Source organism: Adiantum capillus-veneris, chromosome 9 (assembly GCF_014529385.1).
Source record: "Adiantum capillus-veneris isolate H3 chromosome 9, ASM1452938v2, whole genome shotgun sequence".
NCBI lineage: Eukaryota > Viridiplantae > Streptophyta > Polypodiopsida > Polypodiales > Pteridaceae > Adiantum > Adiantum capillus-veneris.
In genome coordinates, this window is record NC_140939.1 from 73,000,551 (window position 1) to 73,014,785 (window position 14,235).

Consider the following 14,235-nt stretch of genomic DNA (forward strand, 5'->3'; position numbering starts at 1 on the left):
AATAGATGAGTTTCTCCCTATTCTAGAATTTGCTTAAGTTTGGTTTTTGACTTTGAACACCTGTTGTGGTGGGGTTGGAGATTGTTTCAATAGTTTCTTATGTCAAGGACTTACCGGGTGTGCTGACAAAGTATGTTGGCAAGTAACCTTCATTAGGGATGAACATGTGGTTCTTTGTGTCCAAACTATTCAGAATTATAACAAGAAGACACTCCCTATCTATGAACTTTTCAAGATACTCACGCGAGTAGCAAATCTATCTCACAACTGCATGGAAAGTTACGCCAAGGTTTCCTTGCATTATTCCAGTACCTTCAGAAGATCTGAAAACTGGTTATGACTTTGGACAACTCTTAGTTGTGGTTACTCCTTTACAATACTCAAGTGAGTTATAAATGGAGTTACCATTTAGACCCCAGTGACTCTTATTTGTGGTTACTCCTTTACAGTACTCAAGTGAGTTATAAATGGAGTTACCATTTAGACCCAAGTGGTTGCAAAAGGACAACAATGTTCAAAATCAAGATATTGCTCTTGGTTTCATTGAACCTCCTCATTGGACCAATTATCGGTCATACAAAAAACTGGCTCACGTATGGGACTTCAATAAAGAAAACATTAGTATTCTTAAGAAGATAATACTACTCGTGTTTTCAAGGACGAAAACTCTTCCTTAAGGGGGGAGTAATGTCAGGACAAGGGTCCTACGGGGAAAGGCCCAACATAGGGGGTCAGGGACCTAGGCCAAGGGTCTGGACTGGACCAGTGCCGACTGGGGATCCACTTAGGGCAAGAGCTAGGAGCTAGGCCTATATAAGGGGCGGTAGGGAGGATGATCCTATGTTCAGTTACCCTAGGTCTTACACTCTTGTAGTGTGTCCATGTAGATATTCTGCCTACCTCCTTCAATGCGGGCCCTATCGAGCTACCACCCTTGGAAGTTCCCTCTAAAGTACCGACCACGAAAGGCAAAACCATGGGGAGCAACATTGGTTCCACCTCACAAGGGACCTCTAACACGTCAAGTCTAGAAGGGATATTCCTTAATGAAAATTGGAAATATGACCTCCACAGTAATATGTTGATGGATCTATACTCTGGTCACTCCTACCATGTAGGTAGGATAGAGATTGTACAATCCACATCTAGCACCATTAATGTTGTGGAGCAACAAAGAATAATCTCTGACGTCTTCCATGGAATCATCCACTGGGAGAGGCAAAATTGAGGCATAAACGTACACTCAACTGGCCCCATGAGATTTTTGGATACGATCAAGGCCAAAATGCCTACTCTATCACAAATGGAGACTCCTATGATGAGTCCCATGGATCCCTCATATGTCGTTTCTCCCGGAGAGCCCACAAACAACAACTTTAGTTTTCCTAGTTTGGCTCAACTTCCTCTCAGAGAAACCGTAGTGCCTACTCCAATGATGGCCTTGATAGAGAATGCACCCATGACATCTAGGGCTAGTGAAGTACCGCTACCTAGTGACGTAGTACCTTTCACTAGGCCTCGATCGTATATGCCTATAGCCACTTATGCACACATGGCTCCTACACCTCCGATTGTACACATAGTATATGCTCCACGAGTGCCATCTAGAGCCCTTATGCCAGTGGGCCTATGCCAAGTCATATTCCATATCCTACGTCCACTACATATATGCTAGGGCTAGTAACCGCCCCTGTCCACATATGATTCTAGGAGTGCCTCCATAGACCATACCTCCTCACATATGTGATTTGGAAGCATTTTCTTCACATATATGCGTCATGCGCTTGAGAGAGAGCCTAGGAGTAAAGGGGTACAATTTGCAAAGATTATGCAAAAATTAAATGGGTACGAAGATGCTCGAAAGAACATCAAAGTATCTGAACAAGTATGCGATTCCCTAAGAGAACACAACAAACTACATAAACTACGCAATGCTTTAAGATTGACTTCGAGTGGGAAGGCTGAGAATTGGTATAGGACCTTGAATGGAAAAGAAAACGATTTACCCTACTCTTCAGATATTGTTCCTGAAGGAGTATATACGAGAAAGTGCGCTTTGGGGTGTCGCATCTCAGCTAAAAAGGCCGAACATGAGGAAGGTGAGTCAATGAGAGACTTTATCAAGTCGTCTAAAGCACTTACACATCAATTGCATTAGATAAAGTCAAAATAAAGGGAAAGAGATTAAAAAATGGCATTTGAATACCAACAAAAATATTAGCATAGGATGGAATCCATTTCAATCCCAAAAGATACATAGTTCTATCTAATCTAGACCAAGAGGAGGTGTGAGATTGGGAGTGATAAGTGAAGGAGACACTTCCCTTGATTTTGATAGTACTACTTATATCCAAGTTTTTTGTTGCACTAGGAAGGTAAAAGCTTAACTACGTATGTAGAGAGCTTAACTATATATAAAAAGTTAATGAAGGAGAATTTTGGTCAAAGAGAGAATACATTATTGCACTATAGTTATGTATACAAACATGGTCTTTTGTAGAGCCAGAGAGAGAGCAATAGATCGCACACATGCACAACATAAAAAGGGTGACAGATTCATCTCTTAAGCTCGAATAGACTTTTCACATCACATTTTCATGTGTTAATATTACTACATAGATTATATATAAGCACATGGTATGGCAAGGGGTTTCGCACAAAATGTAACAAAGTCCGCATCTCAGCACATGTTCCAAAAGTTAAAAAAGATTATTACAATGAAGAAAACATTTTCCTTGATAACTGAAATTTGTTTAGAATCATCTTTCTACTACAACTCCTTTTGGTGAGATATCGATCACAACATGGACAAGTGAAATTCCTTCTATCTCTCATTTTCTTAACCTTCCGATGTAATGCTTATATTCATGTTCCAAAAGAGACACGAATTATGAAGCTTGATGCTCCTAGTCTTAAACTTACCTTCATTGGATATTCTGACACTTCTAAAGGCTACAAGTCAATGACCTTCCATATACCATTATGAAAGACTCGTGCTCCTAGGTGTAGTGTCAAGTACATCCTGATCTTGAAAGAAATCCATGTCGTATGATAATGTGTACAAGATCTTAGGTGACATAAAAGTGAAGACAAAATAATGTTGTGGTAATAAAATTGTCCCCAAGTTATATCATCTTTGCAATAAAAATAAGTATGATGTGTTACAAAATGGTTACAGTTCTAAATTTGGCATTAAAGAAGCATACATTTGTTTTATATTCAGGCCACAATTTGAAATTTATGTGAATAGTCTCTATGAAATTTATCTCATAGACTATATGAAATTTATATGAACGGTCCCTATCCCTCAAAATCATGATAAGAAGTGTAAAACAAATAACAAGATATCTAGCACAGTAAAACACCATATGCATAGTTCAGCTTCCAAAATCTTTACAAAGCACAGGGTTTAAGGTGTACTAGAATTTATAACCCCAAGGATGTAAATTTCTTATGAACCTATAATGCCAACTTTATGGATAAGAAGCTATCCAATTGTATCAAATTCTCATAGTTGCTTGTTTTACAAGAGATAAAAGATTCCAATTACCCAACCAAGTAGCTTGTTTAACTGCAACAGACAAACAATTCCAACAACCCAACCTAGTGTTAAACAAGCATCTATCAAATCTAGATAGCTGCTTGTCTAACAAGAGATAAAAAATTTGAATTACCCAACCAAGTGTTGAAAGCCATCCTATTTGTCAAGTTCTTTAATTATATAGCTAGAAAAGAAAACAATGTAAAACTAGGTAATGTATCTCTCCATTATGTATGAGAATAATAGTTTAGGTTATGAATTAATTGTTGTTGTTCTCAACCTTCTCAAAAAAAAAAAGGAGAAAAGAATGAAGACAAGAGCATTATATTGAATTATGTCTCCATATTATTGAAAATGCAAGCAAAGCATGCATAGGTATCTCCAAATTCCCATACAAAACCTTTGTAGCCTATACATTCTTAGTCCATCTCATCAAGGCACCATACCAAAGGTCACATGTGTCTAGATGGAGGCCCCCCCCCCCCCAACACGCGGTGTTTTGTCAAGACCATTTTCACCCATGTCATAGGTGCTTACATCCGGTTAACTCATGATCATGATGTATGAATGAGAAAAGCACAAAATTTGTTGCTGGCCACAATAAAGTTTTGCAATTAATTATGTGAGAATGGCCTAATGTACAATTTTGAAGGCATGAGTACCGAAAAGAGAAGATGATATTAATTATAGAATAAGAATAGAATACGTAGTTCTTTATTTATTTCATTGTTAGGACGCATGGGACTAACTACAAACACTAGAAGACAAGTGCAATTGGCACTACAAGGAATTCAATGTTGGTTAAGTGTTGTATCGTGTCGGGAGGTTGACCGTGTGGGTCTTTTAATTCCTAAGAACTAGTAGGGGGGTGCCGATGCACCAAGCTACATGCACAATGAGATAGCATGCAGCGGGCCGAGCGTCCTAGTTGAGGGTGTTTTGGACGCTGGCGATGAGGCGTCGCACTTCATTGTCATCAATGCCAAGAGTGGTCTCGAGCACCTCCTCGGGGAGAGGTGGGTTGGAGGCGAAGAGGGCAACAGCGAGTTGGGAGGCACCAGGGTTTTGGCTATTGAGGGCGGTGATGGCAAGAGCAGGCTTGGATTTGTCTGGGTTGAGCTGGAAGTGGACGAGGCCACGGGGAAATACAAATAGATTGCCAGCATAGATGGTTTGGTAGAAGAACTGGTTGGCGGTTGGCTGGGTGGAGGTGGTGACGAAGCCCACGAGCAGCGTGCCTTGGGCGAGGAAGAGGACTTCGGTAGCACGGGGGTGCACGTGCGGCGGGTTGATGCCGGGGGGCTTGTAGTCCATGCGGGCAATGGAAAGGCCTTGCCTGTTGAGGGCGCCGAAGTTGGCGGCACTGACGAGGTTGACAGTGGGGCCGAGGTTTCCGGTGAATTTGGTGGTGTTGCGGAGCAGTTGGGAAGCAAAGTCGGAGGATTGTACGGCAACGGCAAGCTTGCAGGACAGGCCATTGATGTTGAGGGTGAGCTGGAGCTGCTGCAGCTCGTTGGGGCTGAGGGCCATGCAGAAGTCTTGCAAAGGGTCCTCGCCAACAACGCGGACAGTTGGAGGCAGGGGTGCGGCCAACCCCAGCAGCAGCAGAGGTAGCTGCAGGCCAGCCACAAGCTGCTTGGGCGACATAGTGTTAAGAGGCACGATTAGGGCTGGGCTAGGTGCGAATTTTGGAAATGCGTAAAAGGCCGGGAGAACTGGGCTAATATGATGAGGCCGGGACAGCTGTATATAAGGCTAATGGTGATGAGGCCACACTTGATGAGCTCTTCTCCTTTTATGGACGTGAACGCAGAGGGTGTGCAGGTGTGCGACGTCTGTTGCTCCTGGGACCGAGTCCTGTACTCGCAGTCTATCACGTTACCTGCTTGTTTCTTGTTGCTGATGCGCGCCTCGATGTTGTCAACATTTGATTTTTTAAACCATTTTTGATTTTTTAAACCATTTAAACCGCATTTAGCTGGTTAGGGACGACCTTTTCAAATTACCTCCGGTTTCAAAAAAGAGCTTCAAATGTAGCAACACGCTTCTAAATAGTCCCTAACTGAAAGATAGCTTGGCACTGTTTTGGCTATAAGCTGTATAGGCTCCATATAGTCCCCAAGGTTTCCTTCTCTCGGACGACATGCGGGCTAAGTGATGTCCGAGGCAACTAGTATAGTGAAGCGAGACCTGTGCATGGTAGCTACACCTTTTATTTTGAGAATGGGGGATTCAAATCCAAGCATCACTTTACTTGGACAACACCCGCGGCAAGAGTGACAACATCAACAAATTATCCCATGGCTTTCGTCCACTGATCAAGTTGACACATTTCGAACGGGCAAGCCTTATAAAGAGATAGACAAGGAGAGAGGTGCTACTGATTAACCTAGCAAGATAAGGGCTATCATTATTAGCACTCGGGTCATCTCAATGATTGATAGTATCACTACCAGAAATGCTCGTGCTTGCTTACCTCATATCAGTAATAAATGTAAGCCAACATTTATCGGGGCAAACTATGACGTGGTGACCTTGATGTCTCACCACTCTATTGGAAGCCAAACACCATCTCTTCTACTACATGAGCATCACTCAAAGGCATGCTGAAACTTCTCTGCTCCAAGGGTCTTAATTATAAAGGAATTTGTAGTTACGTACCTCACGTCAGTGCCAAACCCTATCTCTAATAAAGTGGTAGGTGCTTCACCCATGGAGGGAACACTTGATTTTGTGCTAGTTGTATGCTACTAAGATTGGACTCAAGTTAGATGACAACTAGCCTCCCGACCTACACACCCAACTCTTGAGCATATGTAACCAAGCTGCATCATATTACGCCAATACAACATCCTTGTACTCTTGAAGTAGCATATGTAACCAAGCTGCATCATTTTACGCCAATACAACACCCTTGTACTCTTGAAGTAGCATATGTAACCATGCTACATCATGTGATGCCAATACAACACCCTTGTACTCAGACTACTATGTATTCAATAAAGGAATCATCCGTTGCACCTTGCTGCTCCATATGATGGAATAATTATCACTCCAAAGTGAACTCGAAAATCTATTGGCCTTTCAATTAAAGCATAGACCATAGGCTATGCATACATCTACTCACCTATAATACTACATTGTGAACAATATATTGCCTCATAATGCATACAAAAATGAGTCAACCAATAGCCTATTAATAGAGAATGATATTAGTGTAGTCTTCGACATCATGAAGACTAAGGTTAATACCTGTCTCCAAAGGCATATCAATTAATAGCTTTGCAATCTTCACAAGGCTAAATCTACACAGTAATATCTCAATGTACTTTGTGTGACACAATTTGTTACCATATTGTGGTAGCATTAACCACATAGACTACCAATTGAGTCCTCATTCCTAGAGGGCCTAAGTTGCAACTCAATGCTAGACTCACTCTCCAATCAATATAAGTCTTGTCGTGACAATATCAAGTAATGAGGGAGAGATGAAGCTCCCAAAATCTTCATGTACATGCGAGCAGTCTCAATCACTTCATCGACGCAATCTCTTATTTTCAAATGCTGATATAAGGGAACAGAGATGAAAACAATCACAACATCTATCTCATTTTTTAGCACATATACAAAAAGTGATGTGCACCACTCATCTAAAATTTAAGGGAATCAAATTTAAGGCATAGAGAGGGTAGAAGCTAGAGAGAGAGAGAGACAGAGAGAGAGAGAGAGAGAGAGAGCAAATAGACCCCATGTAGGATTTGTTGTGGATGCGATATCATTCCTCACAAACTAATCTTAAAATCACGATTCATGTTGGGCATAGCTCTTCTCTTTCCCATAACTACGTAAAGGTTATCTTAAAAAGGATGCACACCCTTTGCAACCTACATGCTACTGATCTAATGTTTGTAGTGGCTCCCAACCCCCTTGCAGTCATTGTCACTTGTTTTGTCATCTTGTCAAGCAACTCATCTAGCATGGTCTAAAACCCATACTTTTCAATAGACTCCCACATTCTATAACTTCAACTTACAATGTCTATGTTGGTTTCTAGCATGACTTTAGAAACTTCACCAAATAAGCTATGATCCACAACTAAGACTATCACAACATTGTAATGTACCCACAAAACGGAAAATATCATGGAAATGGATGTCTCTCTACTAAATGATTGTAAGTTTTTTATTTGATAGTTTTTGGTGTTGCCATAGATATATTCCCATCCAACCTGGTTGAGGAACAACCAATCAAGAGTCTCACAGGAACCTTCAATGCTATTCATGCGGACATTGGTGTTATGATGCTTGCCAACTCGCCGCCTTTGATTCTGTTCCAACACAAAATCTTCTTCTACTCACACACGTATGTAGTGCCGCCCTTGAAGGATGGATATGGTAAGCTCATTGTTGTTGAAAAACCTTCATTACTGAGTCCGGAATGGCCACAACCCAATTTCCACTTTTGGCATTGGCTACCCCGGCAAGGTCATGACACGCGTAGCTCTTTGTGAAGCCCTGGGGGTGGCAGTGCCCAAGCTATGGCTGCTTCTGTACCTACATCCATTCTACCCAACGCTATAGAACATCGTAGAGAGGTCACAAAGCGCCTCCTGTCAAAAGATCGTTAGACAGATGTACAAGCTTTTAAATGAAAATTATCTATATTCTCCATGATCTTTTGCAAAGTTCAATTTATTGTTTTGTTCATATTCAGTGACAAGGCAAAGTGTTTGAAAGTTGATTTTGTACATTGAAAAAAATTTGTCCAAATAATAACATATAATAGCTTTTTTGGTTCTAGCTATGCCCTATCATTGACATTTCATGCAATTCTCTATGTGTCCACAAGGCAACGATATTTAGCCCTGCAAGCCTGCTGTCTGGCCAAATCTTGTTGTCTTGTGGACATCACCGATTTGACAAGTTTTGCAAGTTTTTGGCAAATACAAAGCAAACATTTTACATTATGGACAATTTCAAGCCAACCAATTCGGACACTAGTTGGGCCACTTCCTGAGGGCTTGCATGTTCTTCTCTACAACAATGGAGGTGTTGGTCCCATGACAACCTATTTAATTTAAGAGCCCTTCCACTTTTGAGCATCAAACAACCTCTCCACAGGATTCATTGTAAAGGCATAATCAATATGAAGCTTTAATAAACAATCAAACATGCACATAAAATCATGAAGTGTGCAAACATGCACATTTTTGAGAAGGAAACTAATTATAGGGTTCCATTCACTGTCTTTTGTGGCACGATTGGGCTCCTCCACCATAGGATATTGTAGAACCAAATGCTCCCACACACGTGTAATTTGTGAATTGTCATCTTCTTCTGTTTTGTCGACCATTACGATCTTGATTGCATTCCCCTTATAGCCCTTAATGCAAAATGGACAAGGATACAAAGCTCCTGCCCCTTGTTTGCACCTTATAATGCACTTGATTGTTTTAAAATTACCACCTAAGTGCCATTCAACTTCATACTTCCCTATGCTATCTACTTGGAGTTTTTCCCCAACTAGTTGTGCCTTAATAACATCTGTTATCCACGGAATGCGTTCAAAAATCCAAGCAAGCACTCCATGGGTCTCCTTGGGAACCTTAATAGAACCAAGCCACCAAATTTCTTTCTTCAACTGCACACTAAAAGATGGTGCACAATCCCCATTCAAAGCTGTACGTATTGCATGAAATAATGCCTTGTTCATGAGAGTAATACTTATCCTTTCTAATATTTGTTTCTTCACAATTTGACACTTTTCTAGCTTGAGCACAAACACCAACTTTGAGCTTAGCACTAGAAGATGTCCAAAATAACATAAGGAAAACCATAATTGAAAAAAAGACTGCATTATTGTAGCCTCACCATTAGGTGGTACACTATAAAAATGTATCATTGACATTTGAAGCCTTCTCAAATCAACAAAAATATTATTTGACATTGAGTAAGGAAATCCCTTGCCCACACTGTCTGCACCTACGCTTGCATTGGTACGTTTGTTAACTCCTTTGGGACGCTTGGTAAAGATAGACGAAGGCATTATCTCCTCTATGTGAAAATAGCCTCCTATTCAAAAGTACACGTCTTCGTTCAAGTCCTTCTTACCAAGATTGACCTTAAGTGGTATAGGAAAAACATTCTAAGTAATTCCTCTTTCCCTTAAAAAATTCTTAAGGAGACCATATAAGGCAATGTATCCCTTAGTACTAATTCGAACTTCATCACAAGCCTTTTGTACATCAACATCGCTCACAAGATTTGAAAACTTTCGCATCACCTCCTTTGTGATAGCATTGTTTAATTGTTCAGAATTTGGTGCTTGTAAAAGGGCTACAACATCCAATTTCTTGAGGCACAAATGGATGCGATCCTCCTCGATATGGCCACCACACAACTCTTGGATAAAATTCCTACAAGAATGACAAAAACATTATTACAAAAATCCTACAAGAATGGAAAGATTGGAGCGTAGCAAAATGTACCTTGTAGCTGTAACCCTTATTTTTCTAGCACCACCTTCGGGGGCTAAAGTCTCTATGGCGTTGAAGCTCCTCTTACGTTCCCTTGCATTTAAGGGTGTCTTTTCTAGATGCAGGATCTTATCTTCAAGCTTCACAATCTTAGCATCCTTCTGTTCCACCTATAGCTTAAGAGTTTCCACTTCGTACTCCGCATGAAAGATCCAAAGACCATTGTGCACTATAATCTCCAATAGTCGACAATCGCTTGTAGTATCCAACAAGACCTTGCTCGCCTATACCTACATATTGTAAGAATGAAGCAAGGCTATTGAATGTTGGGTACACATTGTTGGCATTAGGGTAGAGCCAACCATGCACCCAAAGGTCCACATTGGTGTGACTTGTAGCACGGCGTTGTTGTGCAGTTTTCAAGTAATGATGCTTTGAGGGTGCAAAGTCCTTTGGCAACCGAACATGTAGAGAAACCATTTCCGAACTTGACAATCTTGTTGTGGATGGGAGGTTTGTAATTCACATAGCTCCATGGCAAGGGGAATAAAGCTGGCCTCAAGGTAGAGTGGAGAGCTGTAGTAGAGGCACGGAGTGGAGAGGTGAGCTATGGCGTGAAGAGCTATGGAATGGAGAGCTTCAAGAGAGCTACAGACTGGAGAGGAGAGCTATGGAGTGGAGTGCTGCAGGAGAGCTACAGAGTGGAGAGGAGGGCTATGGAGTGGAGTGCTATAGGAGAGCTACGGAGTGGAGAGGAAGGCTATGGAGTGGAGAGCCATGGGGGGGAGAGCTGCAACAAACCTATGGAGTGGACCTGCAACAAAGAGAGGGAAGGAGGAAGCTATGGAGTGGAGAGCCATGGGGGGGAGATCTACAACAAAGCTATGGAGTGTACCTGCAACAAAGAGAGGGAAGGAGGAAGTGTGTGTGCTGAAAGTAGGAGAGAGAAGAGAGAGGTATAGGAGTAAGAGAGGGAAGGAGGTAGAGTGTGTGCTGAAAAGTAGGAGAGAGAAGAGTCAAAGAGGAGTGAGAGAGAGAGGAGTGATTTTGGAGGGAAATAAAAAAAGGTGAGAAGTTTCATATTTTGCAGGTCTAGCTATGAGATTTTGAGAGAGAAAGTTGATTTTTGAGTATTTATATAGGTTGGGGAGAAGTTTTGAGTAAAAGTGAGTTTTTTTTAAATTTTTTTTTATAAAAAGTGTTTGTTTGAGCTGAGGCTATGGACGCCCTTGATGATGTGACAAAATAAAGGGGGGGAGGGTAGTTATTGTCATAAGGACCACCACTCTTTTGGGTATCTAGCCTCCCTCCTTAGCCTCTATTTCAACCTACAAAAAACCTATGACAGCCTAAAAAAAGCCTATGAGAATACCTTCATTCAATAGATTTGTCTCCTAAAACACACACACACTTTCAACCTTAGTCCCTTAAAATTAGGGATCCTTACAAGGCCCTTTTGGGGTTCATATTTTTCCTAATGTTGTGGTAAGGTACAAACTTCAACATGGGCAAGGGGCTTCATTCGTGAAGGTTGTTAAGATCTTCAACAAAAATTTAAGTGAAAAAAATGTTCTTCTAAGTGAAATGCAGTACTACATCAACTTTGGAGGCTTACCATGACAGAAGGGTGAAACGTTTTCAAAGTTAATCATTTTTCTCATAAGTAGAGGTCTTTTAAAATCTAAGCTCAAGAAAGGATTTTCCAAAAATATTTGTTCTATTATGAGATTGGAAGTTTTTTCAAAACCATGAAAGGAAACTTTTATGTCCTATTAGGTTACCTACCTAGTGTTAAAATGAAAAGATCCTCTAGCACCTGAAGTGTAATAGGACTAGTCTTTGAAGTTCTTAAAGTCGAAAAGAATGAAGCAGGGCATATCTTTCGTTAGCACGATTTGAAAGATTGTTGAATAGTCTATTAAATAGAGCTTATACGAATGAGTTGAGATATTAAGAGAGAACATATATTCTTTTTTTTAAATAATACACTAAAGACGGATTTGATAAAGATTAATGAATAACAGATAGTCTGTCTATGAATAGTAAAATTGAGATTTTTATTAATATCAATGTTTTATATTTATGTGTTTTAGCTTAAAATACATGGGTAGGCTTGAAATAAGTTGAAAAAGTAGTGGAGACCCAAAAAAAGAGGTTTTATGAGTCGCGACCTAACAGTTGCGTTTTCAGCACTGCCTTGTAGACCAAACCTATTCCCGTCATTTTGAGTACCTGGATTGCTCTGTTCTGAGTTCTTTTGTAAAAGTTATGATGAAAACAAACAGAAGGCAGCAGCAGTGTAGTATACACAGGGACAGACAGACATACAACATCATACAGTTCTCCCTACTATCAACCAAGAAGTGGATTGTTTCTTCATGGTAGAGTATGGCAATTGAGATTATGAAGGTATATAATTATGTCTTTTAGTTTGATTATCATGTTGATTTGGTTGCACGAGAATGTTCTTTTGGCTATTCTGTAGGCGATGTAGAAATCAATGTGTGAAACAGGATTTGTGCAAAGTGTCATGATAGAAATCTAACCTTTACGGATCGCTTAGCGATCACGTTCTTATATTATTCTCGCAGGTATACTTGGTGCAAAAATTGTGCAAGATTTTCGAGGAAAAGAAGGATAAAAGCACGATGAGTGGTGCGTTTGGGTATCATTCACCGATCTCTCTTCTGCAAGTGCGAGTGCGAGTGAGACGCTGCATGCAAGCGAATTGAAGCTCGGGGGTGGTCAGGAGGTTCGAGCTCCGTACAACGGAGTGCGCCCATATATTTTTCTCCTCTGTTGTATCAAACACTATCAATACAAAGATTTTTTACTTTGTTTTTGCTGTCTATCTCTATTATTCTGTTCCTGTGACATGAAGAGAAGCATGAGACTGCCACCAACACTAGAGGAGAAGCATGCAACCCATTGATGGAGATAAGAATGATGAGGGAAGCACATATTCCCTACAATGCCCACTCTATGCCATCTCTACAACTGGTCAATCCTGTTTTGATAAGCACAAGAATCCTAATGCACAAAAGCCTCGTCTTTGCATCTTTGATTTATTATTATAAAATGCAAATTTCTCTCCTTCACACATCAACTAACTCCAATTTCCAATTTTGTTGCATCGTCATTGGGGTTCAGAGAAAGGTTTTAGCGAGAGATGTTATGAAGCCTTGACGAAATTCTATGACATAAGGTAAGATGTACACCACTACTTTGTTTTTTGAATAGACACCCTTATATGCACACTAAAACAGCTAAGGCAAAGTAGTTTTATATAACGGAGAATTGTGAGGGGAAAAAGATAGAAGGGCATGCAATATAGACCTAGAGGAAAGGTAAAAGATATTGATTCTAACAATCAAACGATCAAGTGTCTTTTGAAACAAATTGAGTGCTTCATACAAAAATGTGCAATACTAGTTTTGTTGTTGAATTGGAAGAATCTTGTCTCTTCCACACAAATCTACAACTTGTTGTTGTTGTGTATTTCCATGTTGTTATTGTGATTCATTGTTAGTTCTTGGTTGTTCTTCATTGTTCACTTCATGTTGTTCATTTTATTGTTTTTCTGTTGATATTTGTCATTGCCTTATCACAAGGGGCATGTCACAAGTGATCGATGTTTTGATCTTCCTCACCAAAGTACCACGAAAGTTAAATTCAAAGTGTGCTACTAAATCAGTAAGGGAAGGACCTATCACTTGGCATGTCCAATGACCATGTCCACTGGCCGTGTCAACTCTCATTAAAAGTGCATAATGTCAAGATATATCGATAGTGACCAAAGTAAAACCAAATTTGTCATATAAATCAACATACTTTGCATACATTGATACAAGAAAAAATATTATCTTAGACACTTAAGATTGTATACCTTTCATACAAATCAATTATCTTGGACCTACAATAGCCAAATTACAAAGAATTATTGTCCGACATAGATTCCCCCTCATAATTGACGTAGCCAAATGATGTTCCTCCCCTTTAATTTCTATTGCCTTAGCTAATTTTTTAATAATACCACTCCCTAATCACCACTTGCGCATGAGCATGCTCCACTACCCTTTGGTAATTAGGTTGAAATGTGGGCATGGGAACTCCTTCTACACCTAGTGCAAGTGTTGATGTGACACATAATACATATATGTGTAGCCATTTTAAAAAGGCACCTGGAGATATGAGTTGCCGGATATAGGCTATGAAACCT

At 40.2% G+C, this 14,235-nt stretch overlaps 1 pseudogene; it reads left to right on the forward strand.

The window, feature by feature from the left end:
- The first annotated feature begins 4,429 nt into the window (after positions 1-4,429).
- Positions 4,430-5,155, forward strand: LOC147450671 (uncharacterized; annotated as a pseudogene).
- The last annotated feature ends 9,080 nt before the right edge of the window (positions 5,156-14,235 follow it).